Below are 25027 nucleotides of genomic sequence, written 5' to 3'. Positions count from 1 at the left end.
TCATCCCACTCACAAGACCATTCCATCATCCCACTGTCACAAGACCATTCCATCATCCCACTGTCACAAGACCATTCCATCATCCCACTGTCACAAGACCTTTACATCATCCCACTGTCACAAGACCATTCCATCATCCCACTCACAAGACCATTACATCATCCCACTGTCACAAGACCATTCCATCATCCCACTCACAAGACCATTCCATCATCCCACTGTCACAAGACCATTCCATCATCCCACTCACAAGACCATTCCATCATCCCACTCACAAGACCATTCCATCATCCCACTCACAAGACCATTCCATCATCCCACTGTCACAAGACCATTCCATCATCCCACTCACAAGACCATTCCATCATCCCACTCTCAAGATCATTACATCATCCCACTCACAAGACCATTCCATCATCCCACTCTCAAGATCATTACATCATCCCACTCACAAGACCATTCCATCATCCCACTCACAAGATCATTCCATCATCCCACTCACAAGACCATTCCATCATCCCACTCACAAGACCATTCCATCATCCCACTGTCACAAGACCATTCCATCATCCCACTGTCACAAGACCATTCCATCATCCCACTCACAAGACCATTCCATCATCCCACTGTCACAAGACCATTCCATCATCCCACTCACAAGACCATTCCATCATCCCACTCACAAAATCTTACTGTGGCAGGTAACAGTATGAGGAGTAAAGAAAGCACAACTTTTCCCTGTAAATTATCCTGGTACCAATCTGTCTGTTATTCTTGGAAATGTGTTTCGTACAGTTGTTGCTAACGAGGTTTACAAGAATAACCTCAGGAATGATCGGCGTTATGTATGAGGAGCATTTGATGGTTCTGGACCTGTGCTCAATGGAGTTCAGAGGGACGGTGGGGGTGGTGGAGGGATGTATGGTTAAGTAAACCTACCGAATGCTGAAAAGCCTGGATACAATGGATATGGAGAGGATGTTTCCATTAGACAGACAGTCTGATCTGACAGCAGAGTCTCTAAATAAATATGCTTCCCTTTAAAACTGAGATGAGGAAAATTTTTTGGCCTAAATATATCTGATCTGTGGAATTTGTTGCCACAGAGGTTGGTTGAAGCTGCCATTTGGGTATATTTATGACAGAAATTAATATGTTCATGATTGCTAAGTAGCTTCAGGGTTACAGGAGGAAGGCAGGAATATGGTGTTGGAATAAAACTCAGCCATGGTTGAGTGGTGGGGCAGACCAGATGGATTGAATCACCTGATTCTGTTCCTGTGTCTGATGTCTCACCATGACTGACCGATAACTCCTTCTTATCCCATATCGTTTTGTGACGTGTGAGGGACAATAAAAGATTGCTGACCGAGATCATTATATTTGCGTTCAATGTTTAAATTTCAGTGAGTTTTGTTCTTAGCAACATTAAGCAGAAATGTTTGGTTCTCCTTTTTATTCTTAATGTGCTTCATTATCTTTCATGTTAAAGTTAGACCTGCGGTGAGAGATTTATTGGTAGAAAAACCCCAACTGGAAGCAAACCACGACTGAAGACGAGGGAACAGCAACAAGTGAACCAGCCCGAGGATTGAGAGCATCAACTGGAGAGGACCCATCTGACTCGGAGAATCCAGTGACTCTGTCAGGAGAAAGTTTGGTGAGTCTCATTTACTCAAACTCTGGTCCTTCAGACATTACATAACTGTACAAAAGAAGGTAGGAAATAGTTGGAGTGAGACTGAATGTGCCCAGAAGAAGTTATGCCTCTGTCAGACCCAGTTGCAATCACTCCAGGTCTGATATTGTGCTTCCAGCAGCCCAGCCCTTTAAAACCACTCCAATTCTGTGGAAGTCGAATCCGGATAAAGTCACTCAGAGACTGTATAAGTACAAACTCTTTATTCCAAGCACCCGGGGCTTACTCAGTTAGTCGCTCAAACAGGAACAGTCTATGACTGTTCCCACCCAATCCACTAACTGACTTACAATTCCCCTTACACCATGGTTATATCCATCCAGATACCCCCCACACAGGACAGGCTGGAGCCAAAGTTATGAACTACATGACAGCCCCTAAAGACAAATTACAAAATAGTCATAATAGCTTTCACACACAGAACAGACTGAAGTTGTCCTATCTCTACGCATGAGTGCACAAGGAGATAAGCATCCTGAAACCCCAGCTAGCTACACTCAAGAAGAAATATGGCTCAGCATGGCTTAGCACATCTAGAAACACAGAAACATAGAAAATAGGTGCTGGAGTAGGCCATTTGGCCCTTCATGCCTGCACTGCCATTCAGTATGATCATGGCTGATCATCCAATTCAGAACCCTGTACCAGCCTTCCCTTCATAACCTCTGATCCCTTTAGCCACAAGGGCCATATCTAACTCCCTCTTAAATATAACCAATGAACTGGCCTCAACTGTTTCCTGTGGCAGAGAATTCCACAGATTCACCACTCTCTGTGTGAAGAAGTTTTTCCTCATCTCCGTCCTAAAAGGCTTCCCCTCTATCCTCAAACTGTGACCCCTCATTCTGGACTTCCCCAACATCGGGAACAATCGTCCTGCATCTAGCCTGTCCAATCCTTTTAGGATTTTATACGTTTCAATAAGATCCCCCCTCAATCTTCTAAATTCCAACGAGTACAAGCCTTGTCAATCCAGTCTTTCATCATATGAAAGTCCTGCCATCCCAGGAATCAATCTGGTGAACCTTCTTTGTACTCCCTCTATGGCAAGAATGTCTTTCCTCAGATTAGGGGACCAAAACTGCACACAATACTCCAGGTGTGGTCTCACCAAGGCCTTGTACAACTGCAGTAGTACCTCCCTGCTCCTGTAATCGAATCTTCTTGCTATGAATGCCAGCATACCGTTCGCCTTTTTCACCGCCTGCTGTACCTGCATGCCCACTTTCAATGACTGGTGTACAATGACACCCAGGTCTCGTTGGACCTCCCCTTTTCCTAATCAGCCACCATTCAGATAATAATCTGTTTTCCTGTTCTTGCCACCAAACTGGATAACCTCACATTTATCCACATTAAATTGCATCTGCCATGAATTTGCCCACTCACCCAACCTATCCAAGTCACCGTGCATCCTCTTAGCATCCTCCTCACTGCTAACACTGCCGCCCAGGTTCGTGTCATCCTCAGACTTGGAGATGCTGCACTTAATTCCCTCATCTAAGTCATTAATATATATTGTAAACAAATGTGGTCCCAGCACTGAGCCTTGCGGTACCCCACTAGTCACCGCCTGCCATTCTGAAAAAGTCCCGTTTATTCCCACCCTTTGCTTCCAGTCTGTCAACTAATTCTCTATCCACATCAATACCTTACCCCCAATACCGTGTGCTTTAAGTTTGCACACTAATCTCCTGTGTGGGACCTTGTCAAAAGCCTTTTGAAAATCCAAATATACCACATCCACTGGTTCTCCCCTATCCACTCTACTATTTACATCCTCAAAAAATTCTATGAGATTCATCAGACATGATTTTCCTTTCACAAATCCATGCTGACTTTGTCCGATGATTTCACCGCTTTCCAAATGTGCTGTTATCACATCTTTGATGACTGACTCTAGCATTTTCCCCACCACTGATGTCAGGCTAACCGGTCTATAAATCCCCGGTTTCTCTCTCGCTCCTTTTTTAAAAAGCAGGGTTACATTAGACACCCTCCAATCCTCAGGAACTAGTCCAGAAACTAAAGGGTTTTGAAAAATTATCACTATTTCATCCACTATTTCTTGGGCTACTTCCTTCAGCACTCTGGGATGCAGACCATCTGGCCCTGGGGATTTATCTGCCTTTAATCCCTTCAATTTACCTAACACCTCTTCCCTACTAACCTGTATTTCCCTCAGATCCTCCATCTCCCTAGACCCTCGGTCTCCTACTATTTCCGGAAGATTATTTATGTCCTCCTTAGTGAAGACAGAACCAAAGTAGTTATTCAATTGGTCTGTCATGTTCATCATCAGCAGTTTCTTTCATGAAAACAGGCTGCTATTGTTAACCCTTTTACATACTTTATCATTCCCTCCGTTTGATCATTACATGATTGACTCATCAGTGGGTAAAACAGTGTACATCAGTAACTATAACAATGATATGTACAACTATTAGGCCATACTGCAATATCATGCCCCACATATTACTGAACAGACCTTCGACGACCACCATTTCGACCCTTTGGTGAACCCGTGTAAATCCTGCCCTACTTTCTTGATACTGTCAGTCTCCTTGGCAGTGTGCTCGGAGAGGGATGTAATGTTAGTAGACTCATCAGGGATATAGGTGCAGCATTCTGTGTCAGTAATAGCACGGGTTCCCCCTTTCTCAGCTAGGATAAAATCTAAAGCCATACGATTCTGTAGGGCTGTTTGCCAGATTGCAATCTTTTCAGTAGATATTTCTGTTACTTGGGCCTGTGTTTCTGTCAGGGCCCCTGCAGTATTGTGGCCAGCTCCTCAAGTGCTGTAGCCAAATTGATGATCTCTTGTGAATTCCTGGCTGCTCCATAGGAGAGAAAAGTGATCATCCAAAATCGCTCAGTCTCAGTTATTCCTCTCCGCTGGGCACCTGCAAGTATGGCCAGGATGCATGTTTCCCAGTATAGGAAGTTCCGTTTGGTCGGGGCCTGAGATACCATCCCTCAAAACACTGACAGCCACAGTCATCTCTGACTGGACCACAGTTCCTCACCTCTCTTCCCCGGGTGTTATTTGAGAAAGCCCAGGCTGAGAGTTCCTCACTCTGGTTGAGCGGGATTACTGACATTGGAATCATAGTTTTCCCATGCTGGGGAATTTGGTTACAAACCCAGCAGGCCCCTAGTTCTACCTGTTTGGCATAGGTGTGACAGAGAGACAGAAAGGTGTTAACATGGGATCTCCCGGATGCTGGGGTGAGCCCTCTCAAAGACATAAACACAAACACCACTATCAACCAATACATTTTCCTTCAGTCCAAGAGAGTCCTTCTACTCAGTTCCTTCAGTAAAACGTTTGCAGTCTGTTCGATGTATCCACCGAGATTGCCGCTTCAGTTTCACAGCTGTGGGAGTCTCAGTAACATCTGACATGGTCCTCTCCACGGAGGTCTGAGTTTCCCTCGATCCCAGTTCTTGATCAGGACAAAATTTCGAGGTTCTATGGCGGGATAGTCCCTCCTCTCTGTGGGGTAGTTCTCTTCCTTGTAAGCCTGTTGTACCTGTGAATGTAATGCTTTGAAAATTTTGGTTAGTTGGCATATGTATTTCCCCATCTCTTCCCCTAGTGTATGCATATCTAATTTTGCTGGTAGACTTTCTGGGAGCAATGGTACACAAGGTCTTGGTCCCCAGAGTGTCCTCATGGGCCGTCCATAAATGATTTCAGCTGGTGACAACCCTGTTTTCCCCTGTGGGGTAACCCTCATGTGGAATAGGGGTAACGGTAGGACCTTCACCAAGTGAGTCCAGTCTCTGCTGTTAGTTTGGCCAATTTCCTTGCCATTGGCTCTCTCCACTATGCCAGCAGCCTGTGGGTGGTGTACACACTGGAACTGGTGCTTGATAGCTAGTTTGTTACATACCTGTTTGTTTACTTTCGCCACAAAGTGTGGTCCATTGTCAGAACGCAGCATCTCTGGCAGGCCGTACCTGGGAATTATTTCCTGTAATATACCTTCACAACAGTCATAGCAGCATTACTGGTAGTTGGAATAGCTTCAATCCATCTACTAAACACCTCGATAATAACTAAGCAGTATCTATAGCAATGTACTCTGGGCAATTCAATAAAATCAACTTGTAGACATGAAAAATGTTCACCTGGCAAGGGAGTAGTACCCAGTGTCCGGGGTGAAATCCTGGCCACTGGGAGATCCTACTTTCTCTGGCGGACAGAGCGTAGGTGTTCAGCAAAACGATCACACATTCAGCCACACATTTTAATTCCACATCCCATTCCCATTCTGACATGTCTATCCACGGTCTCCTCTACTGTAAAGATGAAACCACACTCAGGTTGGAGGAACACCTTATATTCCGTCTGGGTAGCCTCCAACCTGATGGCATGAACATTGACTTCTCTAACTTCCGCTAAGGCCCCACCTCCCCCTCGTACCCCATCCGTTATTTATTTATATACACACATTCTTTCTTTCTCTCTCCCTTTTCTCCCTTTGACTATACCTCTTGCCCATCCTCTGGCTTCCGCCCCCGCCACCTTGTCTTTCTCCCTGTGCCTCCTGTCCCATAATCCTCTCATATCCCTTTTGCCAATCACCTGTCCAGCTCTTGGCTCCATCCCTCCCCCTCCTGTCTTCTCCCATCATTTCGGATCTCCCCCTCCCCCTCCCACTTTCAAATCTCTTACTCACTCTTCCTTCAGTTAGTCCTGACGAAGGGTCTCGGTCCAAATCGTCGACTGTACCTCTTCCTAGAGATGCTGCCTGGCCTGCTGCGTTCACCAGCAACTTTGATGTGTGTTGCTTGAATTTCCAGCATCTGCAGAATTCCTCATGTTTACAATATATAATGTTATGATCTAACAAGGGTACAATCTATAATGTTATCAGCTCTCAGTGTGTCTGTCTACAAGCCGCAGAGAAATGCTAATGAGCCTGCCTTAGCTAACTGCTGAAGACAGAGATTACTTCAATTCAAAAAATCCTATTCAGTCCCAATTATTCTTTTAGCCAGTGCTTACATAGGTTCAAAATGAATTTTTTATTTATCCTCAATTCCTCTGGAGGGTTCAGGGAAAATATTTATGTCCAATTTAGAAACTGGTGTTACCTGTGTGTATTGTGGCGATGAAAAAGTTGCTGTAGAATTTACTAGTGGGACGAAGTGGAGTGATATTTGGAATTCTGACTTTTTAAAGCATAATTTAGCAAGCAAACCACATATGGACAATGTGCATAAGCAATGGTGAGAAAATCCTTCATTACTCATTACAGGCCTGCTGCATAGGTTGTGTGAGAGTGCAGATGAACTTGATCGAACGCAGAGGAGATCGAAGTTCTTATCGACAGTGATTTGCCAGCTGTTAAAATGAATACCTCTCTATATAAAATTCACTATGCACATGTCGTCACTGGGTTAAAAAAATGCACAATACAAGTTTTACGTGCACACTGGTCATTACAAATTAAAGACGACATTAGTGAAAAGGTGGGGAGACCTCCCATGTCCCTGATGCCCTCACCTACAAGATATACATCCAACTGCAGCTTGTAACCCTGTACTTCAAGGAGTTGGAACTTGAAATGGATGAATTCCGGATCATCCAGGAGTTGAAGGGGGTGATAGATATGACATGAAGAGAGGTGAGTTACACCCAAGGTGCAGGACACAGGAAACTGGGTGAGAGTCAGGAAGGGGAATGAGGTTAAATAGCCATTGCAGAGTACTCTTGTTGCCATCCCACACAACAACAAGTGGACCACTTCAGAAACTGTTGTGGGGATGGACAGTACCGGGCAGAGGAAAGTCAAAGGGGTGATAGGGGATTCGTTAGTTAGGGGAACAGAACAAGAGGGGACTAATATCCTTGTGTTAATGTTTGCTCATGTTAGTATGGGGGGAGAGGTGATGTGGTTGAAATAAGTTGTAGGGGGAATGGGAGCCACAATGACAGAACAGATAGAGGAGAGGGTGAATTGAATTGAATTGACTTTATTACATACATCCTTCATATACATGAGGAGTAGAAATCTTTATGTTACGTCTCTGTCTAAATGTGCAATATGTAATTTATAGTAATTTATAATAAATAGTTTGTACATAGGATGGTCAATATAACATTAAAATGCAGTTGTATCAGCATGAATTAATCAGTCTGATGGCCTGGTAGAGGATGATGTCCCGGAGCCTGTTGGTCCTTTTGCTGTGGTACCATTTCCTGGATGGTAGCAGCAGGAACAGTTTGTGGTTCTGGTGAATTGGGTCCCCAGTATCCTTTGCGCCCTTTTTCCACACCTGTCTCTGTAAATGTTCTGAATAGTGGGAAGTTCACATCTACAGTTGCGCTGGGCTGTCCGCACCACTCTCTGCAGGTTCTTGCAATTAAGGGAAGTACAGTTCCCATACCAGGCAGTGATGCAGCCAGTCAGGATGCTCTCAATTGTGTCCCTGTAGAAATTTCTGAGGATTTGGGGTCCCATCCCAAGCTTCTTCAAACGACTGATATGAAAGAGGTGCTGCTGTGCTCTTTTCACAACACAGCCAGTATGTACAGACCATGTGAGATCCTCGGTGATGTTTATGCCGAGGAATTTAAAGCTGTTCACCCTCTCAACCCCAGATCCATTGATGTCAATAGGGGTTAGCCTGTCTCCATTCCTCCTGTGTCCACAATCAGCTCCTTTGTTTTTGTGACAATGAGGGAGAGTTTGTTTTCTTGACACCAGTCAGATGTTGTTCAGACCTCAGATAGAGTCAGCAATCAAATGTTTGAGCATGGTGCGATGAATGTGCTGAGCTGTGTATATCACAATGCAAGAAGCATCGTAGGAAACCCAGATGAGCTCAGGACAGGGAATTATGATATTGTAGCTATTATTGGGACTTGGTTGCACCCAACAGTCTGAGGGATTCAGAGGAACAAATTTGTAGAGAGATCGCAGACCATGCCAAGAAACAAAGGTTGATTCAGTAACTGATTTTAACTTTCCATATATTGACTGGGACTCGCATTCTATAAAAGGACTACATGGGTTTGAGTTTGTCAAGTGTGCCCTTAATCAGTACGTAGAATACCCGATGTAGAAGTGTGCAATAAGCTGTTAGGAAATGATCCAGGGCTGGAGACAGAAATTAGTGATCATAATGCCATGAGATTCAAAGCAAATATGGGAAAAGATAGGTCTGGACCACAGGTTGAGTTTCTAAATTGGAGAAAGGTCAATTTTGATGGTATCAGAAAGGATCTAACAAGTGTGGTTTGAGACAGGCTGTTTTCTGGCAAAGGAGTACTTGGTAAGTGGGAGGCCTTCAGAAGTGAAGTTTTGAGGGTGTACAGTTTGTATGTGCCCGCCAAAATAAAAGTTGAAAGGTAACTGGTGCAGGGAACCTTGGTTTTCAAGAGATATTCAGGCCCTGGATATTTTGTTCCTCTAACTGCCTCAGACTGTTGGGTGCTACCAAGACTCATTAATGACTACAATATCATCATTCCACCCCTGAGCTCATCCGACTTTTTTTTTTAGTCATCTTCAGTAGGTTTCTAAAAGTTACCCAATAGTTTTTGCTCATTATTTGCCCTCTCTGACTTTGATGTTGGCTTTGGTTTCTCATTTCAGCCACGGTTGTGTCCTCCTGCCTTTCCAATGCTTCTACTTCTTTGGAATGTATCGATCACTCAGCTCCCGAATTGCTCCCAGAAACTCCAGCCATTGCTGCTCCATTGTCGCTCCTACCTTTCCCTTCCAAACAAGTTTGTCCAGCTTCTCTGTCATGGAAACATGGAGAAGTTCAGTAAGGAAACAGGCTATTTGGCCCATCTAGTCAATGCCAAAAAAACATTTAAGCTGTCTAATGCAACCACTTGCACTGGGACCATCACCCTCCATACCCCTACCATCCAGACCCACATCTGAACTTCTTTGAAATGATGAAGCTGAACTCATATTCACCACTTGTGCTGGCATCTCATTCCACACTCTCATGACCATTTCAGTAAACAGCTTTTTCACATGTTCCCATTAAATTTTCACTTTCCCCACTTACCCATGATCTCTGGTTGTCATCCCACCCAACCTCCGTGGAAAAAGCTGCTTGCATTTACCCTATCTATACCCTCATAATTTTGTATACTTCGAACAAATCCTCAAAGCAATGTATAATTTCCTTGTTTATGTTTAGAGCCTTTTTCAGATGGATAAGATGATGAGGGGCATTGATCGTGTGGATAGTCAGAGGTTTTTTCCCAGGGCTGAAATGGCTAAGACAAGGCGGCATAGTTTTAAGGTGCTTGGAAATAGATACCGAGGGGATGTCTGGGGTAAGTTTTTTACACAGAGAGTGGTGGGTGTGTGGAATGCACTGCCGGCTATTTGTGTGAGAGTGTTTCAGTTACTGTGGGGCCAGGAACCCATGCAGCTCAGTGGGAACAGGGAATAATACCAATGGAGAGAGTCAAACTGAGCCAAGTCACAGATTGGAGATGGCAGAAATGCCCCATTCATTCAGGAAGAGCATCAGAATTTGATGGTCATTCCAGATACCAGCACTGTGCCCATTTAGAAGATGATTTCTCTCTCTAACTTGGGTTGAACCTCACAGTAACAGTGTGATATCAGTTCACACCTTGACAAATCAAGTGATCTCATCTGAAATGTTGTCCTATACCCATTGATCGGTTTTGTAAATCTTTTTTGCAGGTTAAAAATGACAAGGAATTTGTTTCCGGGAATCTCGAACACAACACACCAGTTTTGCTGTCTCTGTCCGGACATTTAATAAGTGGAGCAAGAGATTCACTTGATCATCTGACCTGCTGGCATGCCTGTCATTTTACACAGGGGGGAGCCCATTCATTTGCTCAGACAGTAGGAATGGATCAGTCGGTCATCTCCACTGAAGGTACATCAGCAAATTCACACTGGGACAAGGATATTCACCTGTTTTGTGTGTGAGAAGGGATTCAGTCGGTCTTCCCACCTGTGGACACACCAGTCAGTTCACACTGGGCAGACGCTGGTTATATGCTGAATTTGTGGGGAAGGATTCACTCAGTCGTCTGACCTAATGGCACACCAGCGAGTTCAAACTGGGGAGCGGCCGTTCACCTGCTCGAACTGTGGGAAGGGATTCACTTGCTTATCTAAACTGAAGGAACACCAGTCAGTTCACACTGGGGAGAGGACATTCACCTGCTCAGACTGTGGGAAGAGATTCTCTTTGTCATCTCAGTTACTGAGACACCAGTGAGTTCACACCGGAGAGTGGCCATTCACCTGCTGGACTGTGGGAAGAGATTCACTGAATCTTCTCACCTACTGAGACGCTGGTCAGTTCACACTGGGGAGAGGCCATTCACCTGCCCAGACTGTGGGAAGGGATTCACTGTATCATCTCAACTGATGGTACATCAGCGAGTTCACACAGGGGAGAGGCCATTCACCTGCTCAGAGTGTGGGAAGGGGTTCACACCAGGGAGAAGCCGTTCACTTGCTCAGACTGTGGGAAGGGATTCACTCGGTCATCTCGCCTACTGACACACCTGTCAGTTCACATTGGGGAGAGGCCATTCACCTGCTCAGTGTGTGGGACGGGATTCACTCGATCATCTCATCTACAGAGACACCGGTCAGTTCACACTGGGTAGAGGCCGATCACCTGCTGTGAATGTGGGAAGCGATTCACTCAGTAATGTAATCTTATGTAACTCTCGCTTCAGCTAGCAGCATAATATAGGGGGTGATAGCCCCCCCAGCACGGCCAAACTTATGAAATCTCGTTTTGGTGGATGCTGTGTGATGTGTCCTGTGTTACAAATCAGTCCCCCAAAATAACAAACAGTACACAATATCTGATTAAACGAATGAGATTTAAAATTCTTACTTTGACTGTAGGGTTAGTAAAGAAAACAAAAAAAAAAGAAAATGGGCCCACTCTCTCCATTCACGTCTTCTCATCTCTCCCCAGCAAAAGACCATGAAATCTCTCTTCCAGACTCACAAGGAAGAACATTTCTGTCATTGGATAACCCCGCACTCCAAAACCCTGTTATCTCTAGTTGTAACCTAAACATTGCTGCTACAGAGAAACCATTCCCTCAGCAGTGAAACATCACAGAGAGGCCGTTACATTAGCAGTGAAACCTTACAGCATGTTACACTTGTGACCCACTACCGGGTTCACACTGGGAAGAAAGTTTCAATAAGCTGCATGCTGGATATTTGTCCATCACCATTGCAATTTCGAGAGTGACTGTCGGTGCTGAACTCTGCAATTATTGCTGCTGCTCACCATACCCAGTTCTGCACCCTGGTCACTGGGCATGGGAGGAGTTTCTTCTGCTGCATATTCACCTTTAATGGGACTGGAGTTTAATATTCTTGATAAGAGACAAATAAATCAGTTCTATTTTAAACTCTGTCTATGGTACTTAGTGAATTTATAACACAACTAGTGTACAGTAGAGAGTCAACTCAGGCCGGCTGGACCCTGCCAGTGATTCAGTTCCACAAATCCTTTTAAATCCTCCCCTGTTGTTCATCTCTCGCTCTCCCTGTGGTGATGGGTTCGAAACAGTCACCACTCTGTGGGTGAAGAGGTTTCCCTTGAACTTTCTGCAGACTAAATAAGTCGAGGAGAAGGGAATCAGCAGTGGGGTGCGGCAAAGAATGACAGAGTAGCAACATTTGGAGGCTGATTGACAGAGTTAAACTGCTGCAGAATCCTGAAATGTGTTGGATTGTGTCTGGTTTCTCTTGGCATTTTCTGCACTTGCTGCCTTGTTTGTTTATATTTCATGTGTTTTTGATTTTCTTTTCCTTTTGTTAACCACCTTGTCCTGTAGTTCTGCAAGGACCCCTCTGTTTCTGGGAAGAGGTCTCCAACTCTCAGTCAGGTGCTCGATGCTTCCTTGTCACCATCTTGTCTGCTCAGATCATTGGGACGTCTCCCATGGAGGGTCATACTCATTCCACTGGTTAATGTTTTCTTCCATAGTGATGATTCATTTTTCTGATTTGACCTCTCATTTATGTTTTCTGGTCTGTATTTCTTACATGATTGCATATACACACAGGGAGTGCTGAATCCTGTTCATTTTTGATGAAGATATATACAAGGGGTGATTGATATGTTCGCGGCCTCAGGTAAGAGTCAGTTTTAGAAAACCTAGCACATTTATTTTTCAACATAGTCCCCTCCTACATTTACACACTTAGTCCAGCAGTCGTGGAGCACACGGATCTTGGACCTCCAGAAAGTGTCCACAGATGGGCGATTGATAAGTTCATGGCCTAAGTTAGAAGGAGATGAGTTATAAAGCTCTCATTATATGCACATGCAGGTCAGCTCTTTGAGTGATTATGCGGAAAGTTTGAAGTTAATAACTCATTTCCTTCTACCTTAGGCCACAAACCTATCAGTTACCCCTGATAAGTTCTTAACTTCAAACTTTCTGCATAATCACTCAGAGTTGAACTGCATGTGCATGTAACGAGGGCTGTATAACTCATCTCCTCCTACCTTAGGCCATGAATTTATGAATCACCCCTCGTACTTAGAAGTTTTATCTGACTGTTGTGTGATTTTGTTTTAATGTGTGTTATTTCACTTCCTTCTTCTGTCCAAGGTAGTGTTAATCTAAGTGGGTTTCAGTGTAAATAGTCCTTTCTAAAGTTTTCCAAAGTTCTTATTTATCTTTATAAATTTTACTGATTGAAATGGAACCAAGATACTTTCATTTTAAAAATGCCAATGTTGGTATTGATGAAAGTGTTTATTGCCCTTGTTGTGTTTGTTAACTATTGAGCTCTGTTTGGCAGGTTTTTTAAAGCCTTGAACGAAATTTTGTCAAAGGTTTTCCCTACTTCACACTACTTTCTATTTTCTTTGCTTGTTGATATTCCAGATACATTGGGATCAAGAGTCCCGATGAAGGGTCTTGGCCCAAAATATTGATTCCCATCCATAGATGCTGCCTGACATGCTGAGATCCTCCAGCAGTTTGTGTGTAGTTCTGTAGATTTCTAGCATCTGCAGGTCCTCTTGTTTCCCAGATACTTATATGTTTCTTGAAAGAACAAGCCAGGAACAAGCTGATAGTGGGATTCTGTGGCTGTGTTTGTAAAATATTAAGTAAAGTCATTAGAAAGAGGTGGCATAGGGTTGGAAGGTGTAGAATCTGTGGGTAGAATTAAGGAACAGCAAATGTAAAAAAAATCCCTGATGGGAATTGTATAGAGACCTCCAAACAGTAGTAAGTATGTGGTCCACAAATTACAATGGGAGATAGAAAATGTGTGCCAAAAGGGCAATGTTACAATAGCCATGGGGGATTGTCATGCAGGTGATTAGGAAAATTAGGACGGTGTTGGTCTCAAGACGAGGAATTCCTGGAATGCCTACAAGATGCTTTTTTAGAGCAGCTCGTGGTTGAGCCCACTTGGGGATCAACTATTCTGGATTGGGTGTTGTAATAATGCAGAATGAATTAGTTCACTTAAGTTCAAAGAACCCTTAGGGGCAAGTGATCTTTATATGATCAAATTCACCCTGACATTAGAGAAGGAGAAGCTAAAGTCAGATGAGGAATAAAGAGAATTAGAGAGGCATAAGAGATAAACTGGTCAAAATTGATTTTCAAAGAACGCGGGCAGGGATAAAAACAGAGCAGCAACGGCAGGAATTTCTGGAAGCAATTCAGAAGGCACAGGATATATACAGTGCCATGTAAATGTTTGGGCACCCCTGGTTAAATTTCTGTTACTGTGAATAGCTAAGCGAGTAAAAGATGACCTGATTTCCAAAAGGCACAAAGTTAAATATAGCACATTTCTTTAATATTTTAAGCAGGATTACATTTTTATTTCCATTGTTTACAGTTTCAAAATAGCAAGAAAGGAAAAGGGCCCGAAGCAAAAGTTTGGGCTACCTGCATGGTCAGTGCTTAGTAACACCCCCTTGACAAGTATCACAGCTTGTAAACGCTTTCTGTAGCCAGCTAAGAGTCTTTCAGTTCTTGTTTGGGTAAATTTCTGGGTTCAGTCATTAGCAGCAAAGCACTGACTGTGGAAATTACAGATCAGAATATTATTAGAGTCACAGAGCCCAGCAGCACTGAAACAGGCCCTTCGGCCCTTCTAGTCAATGCTGACCTGTTTATGTTTTTACTGCCTAGTTCCAACTATGTGCACCATAGCCTCCATACACCTCCCATCCATCTCATCACCCAAATTTCTCTTTAGTGTCTAAATCGAACCCACATTCACCACTTTCACTGGCAGCTCATTCCACACTCCCACCAACCTCTGAGTGTAGAATTCCCCTTCAGACTCCCCTCAAAGAATTCACTTTCACCCTGAACTTATGTCCAATGTGGGGGTGAGAGGGAGGATGGGGTGGAGAGGGAAGACAGTAAGGGGACAGTAATGTTGCCTCCTTACAACAAAACTAACCCTCTCACTGTGTCAGAATCCAGCCCCAAACACTGTGCTTTCATCCCTGCACATTGTAACTTGAGCCATCTCACTGAGGGTCTGATGGAGACACAACCACTGCCCTCTGCACATGTGATCACATCTCCCCTGCTTCTGCCATTTCAAATACCCTCAGAATGGTTTTCTGATTCAGTCTGAAGGTTATGGTACATTCAGCTCATCGTCAGACCTGACAAACCATGTCTTCCCACAGCTGGTTCCACCTGTTGGTGTGCCCTCTTTCCTCCACCTCCAGGGAAGCTGCATCTCCACACAAACTCCTCACTTGAGACGACTGTCTGTACCCGTGACACAGGAAATCACATCACTGTCACTCTCCTGATACCATCCGGGAAGCGGTACCGCAACATAAAAGCCAGGACCAACAGGCTCCGGGACAGCTTCTTCCACCAGGCCGTCAGACTGATGAACTCACGCTGATTTGAGTGTACTCTATATTACATTGTCTGTTTTATTTATTATAAACTGTTATAAATTACTATGATTGCACGCTGCACATTTAGAAGGAGACGTAAGGTAAAGATTTTTACTCCTGATCGATGTAAGAAATAAAGTCAATTCAATTCAGTTCCTGATTCCGTGTCTGAGCTGCTCGCCTCCGGGTATCCTCCGTCAACAAGCTTCTTCCTCAGTCACCATCTGTCAGATTATAAAATACAATTAAAACGGTCTATCAGACAGCTCCTGTACCCCTCCACCCCTGAACAGGTTCCCCTGTTAAAACTCTCTGCTCAGCCCCTTCCCTATTCCCTTTCCCTTTCAGACTCCCGATGTGCCAGCAGATCCGAATTCACCGTGTGGACATTTCTACCCCACAGGAGGCTGTACAAACCCGTGTCCTTCTCTGATGCACAGCTCAGTGACCCCAATCCCTGTCTGCACTCGCAGCCCATGACGGTGACAGCTGTCCTAGACTCTGTAACTCACAATCTTGTAACACAGAATCTTGTTCACAGCAAGTTTAGACAGTCATTAATATGAAGAGAGAATTGTTGTTTCCTGAAAGGACAGGCGAGCGAAGCTGTCTGATCCAATTCACCAGATGGTCCGGTGTTTACAAGTTAATTTGTGCCGGGACCCACACCCACACCCACTCATAACCCCGACCCACACAGACAGACAGACTGTCCCTTCGCCCCAAACCCCCTGCACAACCACAAGGAATTGATCCACGGCCCGGGCTCGGTCGCAAAGTGAAAACCGGGGCTGAGGAGAGCCCGGAGACAAACACCCCGCTGCCCACTCCACCAACAACACGGCACAGCCGGACACATCTCACAACACCGGATCCGGTCCCGATGAAACCCGAATTTAATTTTGTTGTTCCAGATCGGACCCAACAAAAGGTGTTTTAAAACTGAAGCGCTCCCCTCACGTGACGTCACACAGCAGCCCCCCCCACGCCTGACGTCACCCATGGTCTCCCCGTTTCTGCATCTGCTGTCTCGAGCACGGTGCCTTACGTCACACACGCGCTGCTGTGCTCGAGCTTTTTCGGTTTAACGGCTGAGCTACTGAGCACGAGCCACGACCACCCCCCCCGAACAGTCAACAGAGGAATTGAATTGATTGCAGAGCTGCGCTATTCCCATTGGTGCGAAGCGATGTCAATCACTGGTTACACCCAATAGTGGAGGCGGACCAGCCGAGAGGGCGTTACTGCAAATCCCAAAGTAAATGTCCGCTTTCTGATTTATTTCCATTTCCCTCCGAGGGAAGTTGGGGCGTTTGTGAAGCGTCTCCTGCGGCCGGAGTCTGATGTATCGCTGAGAGGTAGGAGGAGACCGCTCGGCCCGTCGGTTTGATGCCGGTTCCCCGGGGAGGGAGAGGGGGATTTTATTGAAAGGATGAAGACGGTGAGAGAGGGGGCGGACAGGATGTTTGTCCCGGTGGGGACAGGAGGGGCTCATCTGTGGAAATGTCTGAGCCCACGGTGGTGGCGATTCACCACATTGGGGGGCAAACACCGGCAGACTGTTGCCCTGCAAGCGGGGCCAATGGTCCGGGCAAAGTGGGGGTGGGAGTGGTGTTGGGGGCTCCGGGTCTTATTGAATGACAGGACGGTGTGGAGGGGCCGAGTGGCCTTCTCCAGTTCCTGGTCTCTGTGTGTTTAAATACAAGGAGTAACCAGACCCTTCCCGGGCCTGCAGGATATCCCAGTCGGTGTTGTAGGGACTAATGCTTTGCACCCAGTTGTTCCCAAACTGTGTCAACGATTTGGCTGAGAGACCATATCCAACATTTCCAAATCTGTTACTGACACAAAATGTATGTTCATAGAAACATAGAAAACCTACAACACAATTCAGACCCTTCAGCCCACAAAGCTGTGCCAAACATGTCCTTACCTTAAAATTACCTAGGGTTACCCATTGCCCTCTAATTTTCTCAGCTCCATGTACCTATCCAAAAGTCTGTTAAAACACCCTATCGTATCCGCCTCCACCACCATTGTGGGCAGCCAATTTCACCCACTCACCATTCTCTGAGTAAAATACTTACCCCTGACAATCTCCTCTGTCTCTGCTCCCCAGCACCTTAAACCTGTGTCCTCTTGTGATAGCAATTTCAACCCTCGGAAAAGCCTCTGACTATCCACACGATCAATGCCTCTCATCATCGTATACACCCCTATCAGGTCACCTCTCATCCTCCATCTGTCACTTCTCAGCCAAGTTTTGCATCCTATCAAAGTCCTGCTGTAACCTCTCCTCCGTCGCTCCAAGGAGAAAAGGCTGAGTTCACTCAACCTATTCTCATAGAGCATGCTCCCCAATCCAGGCGACATCCTTGTAAATCTCCTCTGCACCCTTTCTGTGGTTTCCACATCCTTCCTGCAGTGAGGCAACCAGGATTGAGCACAGTTCTCCAAGTGGGGTCTGACCAGGGTCCTATATAGCTGCAACATTACCTCTCGGCTCCTAAATTCAATTCCACGATTGATGAAGGCCAATGCACCATATGCCCTTTTAACCACAGAGTCAACGTGCGTAGCAGCTTTGAGTGTCCTATAGACTCAGACCCAAAGGTCGCTCTGATCCTCGACACTGCCAAGAGTCCTACCATTAATACTATATTCTGCTATCATATTTGACCTACCAAAATGAGCCACTTCATACTTATCTGGGGTTAACTCCATCTGCCACTTCTCAGCCCGGTTTTGCATCCTATCAATGTCCCAATGTAACCTCTGACAGCCCTCCACACTATTCACAACACCCCCAACCTTTTTTGTCATAAGTAAATTTACTAACTTCCTCATCCAGGTCATTTATAAGAAGAGTAGGGGTCCCAGAACAGATCCCTGAGGAACACCACTGGTCACCGACCTCCGTGCAGAATTTGACCCATCTACAACCACTCTTTGCCTTCTGTGGGAACGCCAGTTCTGGATCCACAAAACAATGTCGCCTTGCATCGCATGCCTCCTTACTTTCTCAGCGAGCCTTTCATGGGGTACCTTGTTAAAGATCATCTGAAAATCCAGGTCAACAACATCCACTGGCTCTGCTTTATCTATCCTACCTGCTATTTCCTCAAAGAATTCCAAGTGATTTGTCAGACATAATTTCATCTAAAGGATTCCGGCTGACCTTGGCCTACTTCATCAGGCGTCCCCAATTACAGTACCCAAAAAACTCACCCTTAATACACACAAACACCTTCCTGACCACTGTGGTCAGCCGAACTGTCCTATAATTTTCTTTCTTCTGCCTCCCTCTCATTTGTACTTACTAGTCCACCAGAACCATTCCAAAATCTAGTGATTCTTGATACATCGTTACCCATTACTTTAAGAGAAAACTAAGGGGGAAGTTATTTGTTCAGAGGCGGGGAGAGTGTGCAACGATCTGCCAGAGCAAGTGGCAGGGACGATTTCAACCTTTAAGAGAAGTTTGCTTTGGTCCATGGATGAGAAGGATATGGAGGGCTATGGTCCAGGTGGAAGTTGTTGGAACTCGGCAGATTAATGCTTTGGCACGGACTACATTGGCCGAATGGCATTTTCCTATGTTGTAGTGTTCTATGACTCTAATGCCTTCACAATCTCTTCAGCTACCTCTTTCTGAACCCTGGGGTGTTCACCTTCTGGTCCAGGAGTCTTATCTACCTTCAGGCCTTTTAGTTTCCAAAACACCTTCGCTCCTTGGTAAAAAGCATGTATCCTCACTTCTGCCCCAGATACTCCCGAATGGTTGGCATTTATGTAATAAATTTAATGACACAATTGTAGTGCATGACTTCAATCTGCAGGACAATTGGGAAGTCATATTTGTGTCAGATCGCAAGAGAGGGAATGTATTGAATTCCTACGAAAGGGCTTTTTCGAGCAGCAGATGGTTGAGCCTACTCAGGGAACTACAATCTTTGATTGGATATTCTGTAATAACCCAGATCTTATTAGGAAGGTTAATGTAAAGGAACCATTAGAAGGCAGGGACAATAATATGCTTGAATTCCTACTGCAATTTCTGAGGGAGAAGCATAGGTCACATGCATAGTATCGCAATGGAACAAAGGGAATTACAGAGGCATGAGAGAGGTGATTCCCCGGGTGGATTGGAGAAGGATACTCGTGGGGATGACGCCAGAGCAGAAATGGCTGACGTTTCTGAGAATAGTTCATAATGTACAGGATAGATGTGTCCCGACGAAGTAGCTCTCAAACAGCGGGGCTAGGCTACCGTGGCTGACAAAGGAAGTTAAGGACTGTATAAAAGTGAAGTAAAGTGCATATAAGGCAGCAAAAGTGAGTAGGAAGTTAGATAATTGGGTAGCTTTTAAAATTCAAAACAGGCAACGAAAAATAGATAAGAATGCTAAAGGTAAAATAAGAGGGCAAACGAGACAATAATATAAACTAGTTATAAAAATGCGAAAGGGAGGCGACAGTTGACATTGGACCGCTGGAAAATGATGCTCATGAGGTAGAAATGGGGAAGAGATGGTAGATGAACTTGATAGGTACTTTGCATCTATCTTCTCTGTGGAAGACACTAGCAGTGTGCCAGAGATCCGTGAGTGTCAGGGAGCAGGAGTGAGTGCCATTGCTATTACAAAGGAAAACGTGCTGGGCAAACTCAGGTTCTTAACATGGATAAGTCACCTGGACCAGATTGGACTACATCCCAGAGTCCTGATAGAGGTTGCTGAAGAGATAACAGATGCATTGGTCATGACCTGTCAAGAATCACTTGATTCTGGCATGGTCCCGGAGGTGAGGAAAATTGCAAATGTCAATCCACTCTTTGAGAAGGGAGGAAGGCAAAAGAAAGCAAAGTATAGTCCAGTTAGCCTAACGTCAGTGTCTGGGAAAGTGTTAAGAGTCTATTATAACAGATGAGGTTTTGGGGTACTGGGAGACCAATGATGAAATAAGTCAAAGCCAGCACAGCTTCTGTGCAGGGAAATATTGCCTGATCAGTCAGGGCATTACCGGATCTGCCGAGGAGGCAGATGCATAGGGTTGAGTAAGAACTGGGATCAGCCATGATAGAACGGCGGAGCAGACTTGATGGGGCTGAATGGCCTAATTCTGCTCCTATGTCTTATGGTCTGATACAGCTAGTGTCTTACACAGTGAAGATTGACACAGAATACTTATTACATTCGACCGCTGTTTCTCTGCTTTATTAATAACTCGCCAGCATCATCTTTCAGCAGCAGAATATCCATTCTTGCCTCTCTTTTACTCTTTATATATCTGAAAAAGAAATTTTGATACTTGATATTATTGGCTCACTTATCTTAATTTTTCATCGTGTCTCTCCTGTGTTTTTTTTTGTTGTCTCCTGTTGGTTACGTGGAAGTTTCCAATCCTCTAACTTCCCACTATTTTCTTGCTATATTATATGACCCCACTTTTGCTTTTATTATCAAAAACAGGAGGAAATCTGTGGATGCTGGAAGTCCAAGCAATACATACACAAAATGCAGTAGGAACCTAGGAGGCCAGGCAGCATATATGGGAAATAGTAAACAGTCGATGTTTTGGGCCGAGACCCTTTATCAGGACAGGGAAATCAAAAGATGAGATGTCAGAGGAAGAAGTGTGGGGGTGAGAGGGGTGGAAAAAGTGGTAGGTGATAGGTGAAACTGGGAGAGGGGGAGTAGTGAAGGAAAAGACTTCTGAGGATATAATTTCCTTAACGAATCTCGAAAGATCATTGCTAATGCCTCCACATCTCTTCAGCTACCTCTTTCAGATCTCTGGGGTGTTCACCATCTAGTCCAGGTGACCTTTTTACCTTCAGACCATCTTTGTTTCCCAGTAACCTTCTCCTGAGTAACGTAACTTTACACATTCTGATCACTGACTTCTGGGACTTCCATATTCCTGCCAGTGTCTTTGACAGATAAGAGTGATGTACAATACTTACTCAGTTCATCTGCCATCACAGTGCACCCCCAGCCCATTACTACCTCTCCACCATCATTTTTCAGTGGTTTGATATCCACTTCCGCTTCTCTTTTACACTAAATGTACCTGAAGAAAAATCTGATATCCTCTTTAATATTACTGTCTAGCTCACCTATGTATTCCATCTTTTCCTTAATTGTTTTAGTTGCATTCTGTTGGTTTTTAAAAGCTTCCCAATCCTCTAACTTCCTCGTAATTTTTGCTCTATGCCCTCTCTTTGGTTTTTATGCAACACACATTAAAGTTGCTGGTGAACGCAGCAGGCCAGGCAGCATCTCTAGGAAGAGGTACAGTTGACGTTTCAGGCCGAGACCCTTCGTCAGTACCTCTTCCTAGAGATGCTGCCAGGCCTGCTGCGTTCACCAGCAACTATGATGTGTGTTACTTGAATTTCCAGCATCTGCAGAATTCCTCGTCTTTGGTTTTTATGTTGTCTTTGATTTCTCTTATCAGCCACGGTTTTGTCACCTTACCTTTAGAATACTATTTCCTCTTTGTAATGTATATATCCTGTGCCTTTCCGAATTGCTTCCAGAAATTCCAGCCATTGCTGCTCTGTTTTCATCCCTGCCCATGTTCTTTTCAAATCAAATTTGACCAATTCTTCTCTCATGCCTCTCTAATTCTCTTTATTTCACATCTGACTTTAGCTTCTTCTTCTCTAAAGTCAGGGTGAATTTGATCATATTAAGATCACTTGCCCCTAAGTGTTCTTTGAACTGAAGTGACCTAATTAATTCCAGTTCATTACAACACCCAATCCAGAATAGCTGATCTCCAAGTGGGCTCAACCACGAGCTGCTCTAAAAAAGCATCTTGTAGGCATTCTAGAAATTCCTCCTCTTGAGACCAACACCATCCTAATTTTCCTAATCACCTGCATGACAATCCCTCATGACTATTGTAACATTGCCCTTTTGGCACACATTTTCTATCTCCCATTGTAATTTGTGGACCACATACTTACTACTGTTTGGAGGTCTCCATACAATTCCCATCAGGGATTTTTTTAAATATATTTGCTGTTCCTTAATTCCACCCACAGATTCTACAGCTTCCAACCGTATGTCACCTCTTTCTAATGATTTAATTTAATATTTTACAAACAGAGCCACAGAACGCCACTATCAGCTTGTTCTTTCAAGAAACATATAAGTAGCTGGGAAACACGAGGACCTGCAGATGGTAGAAATCTAGAGAACTACACACAAAGTGCTGGAGGAGCTCAGCATGTCAGGCAGCATCTATGGATCGGAATCAACATTTCAGGCCAGGACTCTTCCAGATACTCATGTCTCTGGAATATCAACAAGCAAAGAAAATAGAAAGTAGTGTGAAATAGGGGAAACCTTTGACAGTATTTAGTTCAAGGCTTAAAAAAACCTGCCAAACAGAGCTCAACAGTTAACAAATACAACAAAGGCAATAAACACTTTTGTCAATACTGACATTGACTTTTTTAATGAAAATATCTTGGTCCCATTTCAATCCGTAAAATTTACAAAGATAAATAAGAACTTTAGAAAACTTTAGAAAAGACTATTTATATTCAAACCCACTTCAATTAACACTACCTTGGACAGAAAGGAGAAGAGAAATAACACACATGAAAAAAAAAATCACACAACAGTCAAATAAAACTTCTAACTTTATATTTTCATCAAAAATGAACAGGATTCAGCACTCCATGTGTGTATATGAAATTGTGATAAGAAATACAGACTAGAAAACTTCAATGAGAGGCCAACTCAGAAAAACGAATCATCACTGTGGAAGAAAACATTAACCAGTGGAATGAGTACAACCCTCCATGGGAGACATCCTAACATTCTAAGCAAACGAGATGTTCACAAGGAAGCATCGAGCACCTGACGGAGAGTTGGAGAACTCTTCCCAGAAACAGAGGGGTTCCTTGCAGAAATACAGGACAAGGTGGTTAACAAAAAGAAAGTAAAAAAATCAAAAGTACATGAAATACAAACAAACAAGGCAATAAGTGCAGAAAATGCCAAGAGAAACCAGACACAATGCAACACATGCCAGGATCCTGCAGCAGTTTAACTCAATCTGATTACTTACAGCGGTACAATAAAGTGGCAAATATCATTCACCAAAATTTTGCTTTAAAATACAAACTCATGAATGTCCTCCATAACTTCATAAAGGCACCATAAATTCAAGGCTGTTCCAGTTTTAGAGTCAAAATCTTACAAATTATAGGATAATACATACATTATTTCAGACAGGACCATCCATAAAACCATCTGGATATAATATTACAGGATAAACAAGCAGGAACAATTCAGTCAATAGATAAAACCATTCCCAACACACACACACATGTTCCTCAACCAGTGGAGCACCTCACCACAGGTATTGTTTGTGTCATCAGTCAGACAACCAAAAGATTTTCTCTGTCAGTCTGCTTCCAAATGTTGTTACTCTGTCATTCATTGCCATGCCCTGTTGCTGATTCCCTTCTCCTCATCATATGTCTTACCCCGACCATCGTCCAGAGCCCCAAACTCTGCCCTGTGCAGACCTGCCTCTGGTTTCTGACCCTGCTCCACTGATCATCCAACTGATGGTTTCCCATTCTGTTTTCAGTCTTTAGAGGACAGTGGTGTTTTCTAACAACCCTTTAGAAGCAGGAAAAATGACCCATAACGTGGAAATGAGTAGTGATTAAGGAATTTAATGACCAATGTCATTCTTCCTCAGCCCAGAGATTAGAGGGACGAAGAACATCTCAGACAGAACTGCAGTCAGGTCGACTTCTTCAGACTGCTGAGAATTCAAGGGAAACCTCTTCACCCACAGAGTGGTGACTGTTTGGAACCCATCACCACAGGGAGAGCGAGAGATGAACAACAGGGGAGGATTTCAAAGGACTGCCATGGAACTGAATCACTGGCAGGGTCCAGCTGGCCTGAGCTGATTCTCTACTGTACACTAGGTGTGTTATAAATTCACTAAGTACCAGAGACAGAGTTTAAAATAGAAATGACTTATTTGTCTCAGATCCAGAATTTTAAACTCCAGTCCCATTAAAGGTGAATATGCAGCAGAAGAAACTCCTCCCATGCCCAGTGACCAGGGTGCAGAACTGGGTGTGGTGACCAGCAGCAATAATTGCAGAGTTCAGCACCGATAGTCATTCTCGAAATTGTATTCAGCAATGGTGATGGACAAATATCCAGCAAGCAGCTTATTGAAACGTTCTCCCCAGTGTGAACCCGGCAGTGTGTCACAAGTGTAACATGCTGTAGGTTTCACTGCTAATGTAACGGCCACTCAGCAATGTTTCACTGCTCAGGTAATGGTTTATCTGAAGCAGCGATGTTTAGGTTACGACTAGAGATAACAGGGTTTTGGAGTGCAGGGCTATCCAATGACAAAAATGTTCTCCCTTGTGAGTCTGGA

The 25027-nt window shown here is 44.2% G+C and overlaps 1 protein-coding gene and 1 long non-coding RNA gene across 17 annotated transcripts in view; one reads left to right on the top strand and one right to left on the bottom strand.

The window, feature by feature from the left end:
- The window catches only part of LOC134341630 (uncharacterized), a 364862-nt gene extending 349112 nt beyond the window's left edge, over positions 1 to 15750 (top strand). For 11 of the 15 annotated variants that reach the window (XR_010016808.1, XR_010016801.1, XR_010016806.1 and 8 more), the window contains 2 exons: positions 1493 to 1660; positions 10390 to 15750. This is a non-coding gene — a long non-coding RNA (uncharacterized LOC134341630). The remainder of the gene's footprint in view (positions 1 to 1492; positions 1661 to 10389) is intronic. The other 4 variants (XR_010016813.1, XR_010016810.1, XR_010016811.1 and 1 more) reach the window with 4 other exon arrangements.
- The window catches only part of LOC134341616 (zinc finger protein 239-like), a 618489-nt gene continuing 604842 nt past the window's right edge, over positions 11381 to 25027 (bottom strand). The window contains exon 3 of one of the 2 annotated variants that reach the window (XR_010016794.1): positions 11381 to 15822. The gene's annotated coding sequence lies outside the window, so the exon portion shown is untranslated. Of the gene's footprint in view, positions 15823 to 20799; positions 20888 to 25027 lie in introns of those variants that run through there. The other variant, XR_010016795.1, reaches the window with a different exon arrangement.

Source organism: Mobula hypostoma, unplaced genomic scaffold (genome assembly GCF_963921235.1).
Source record: "Mobula hypostoma unplaced genomic scaffold, sMobHyp1.1 scaffold_36, whole genome shotgun sequence".
NCBI lineage: Eukaryota > Metazoa > Chordata > Chondrichthyes > Myliobatiformes > Myliobatidae > Mobula > Mobula hypostoma.
Note: the sequence above shows the minus strand (reverse complement) of the source record. Positions and strands in the feature narration are given on the sequence as shown.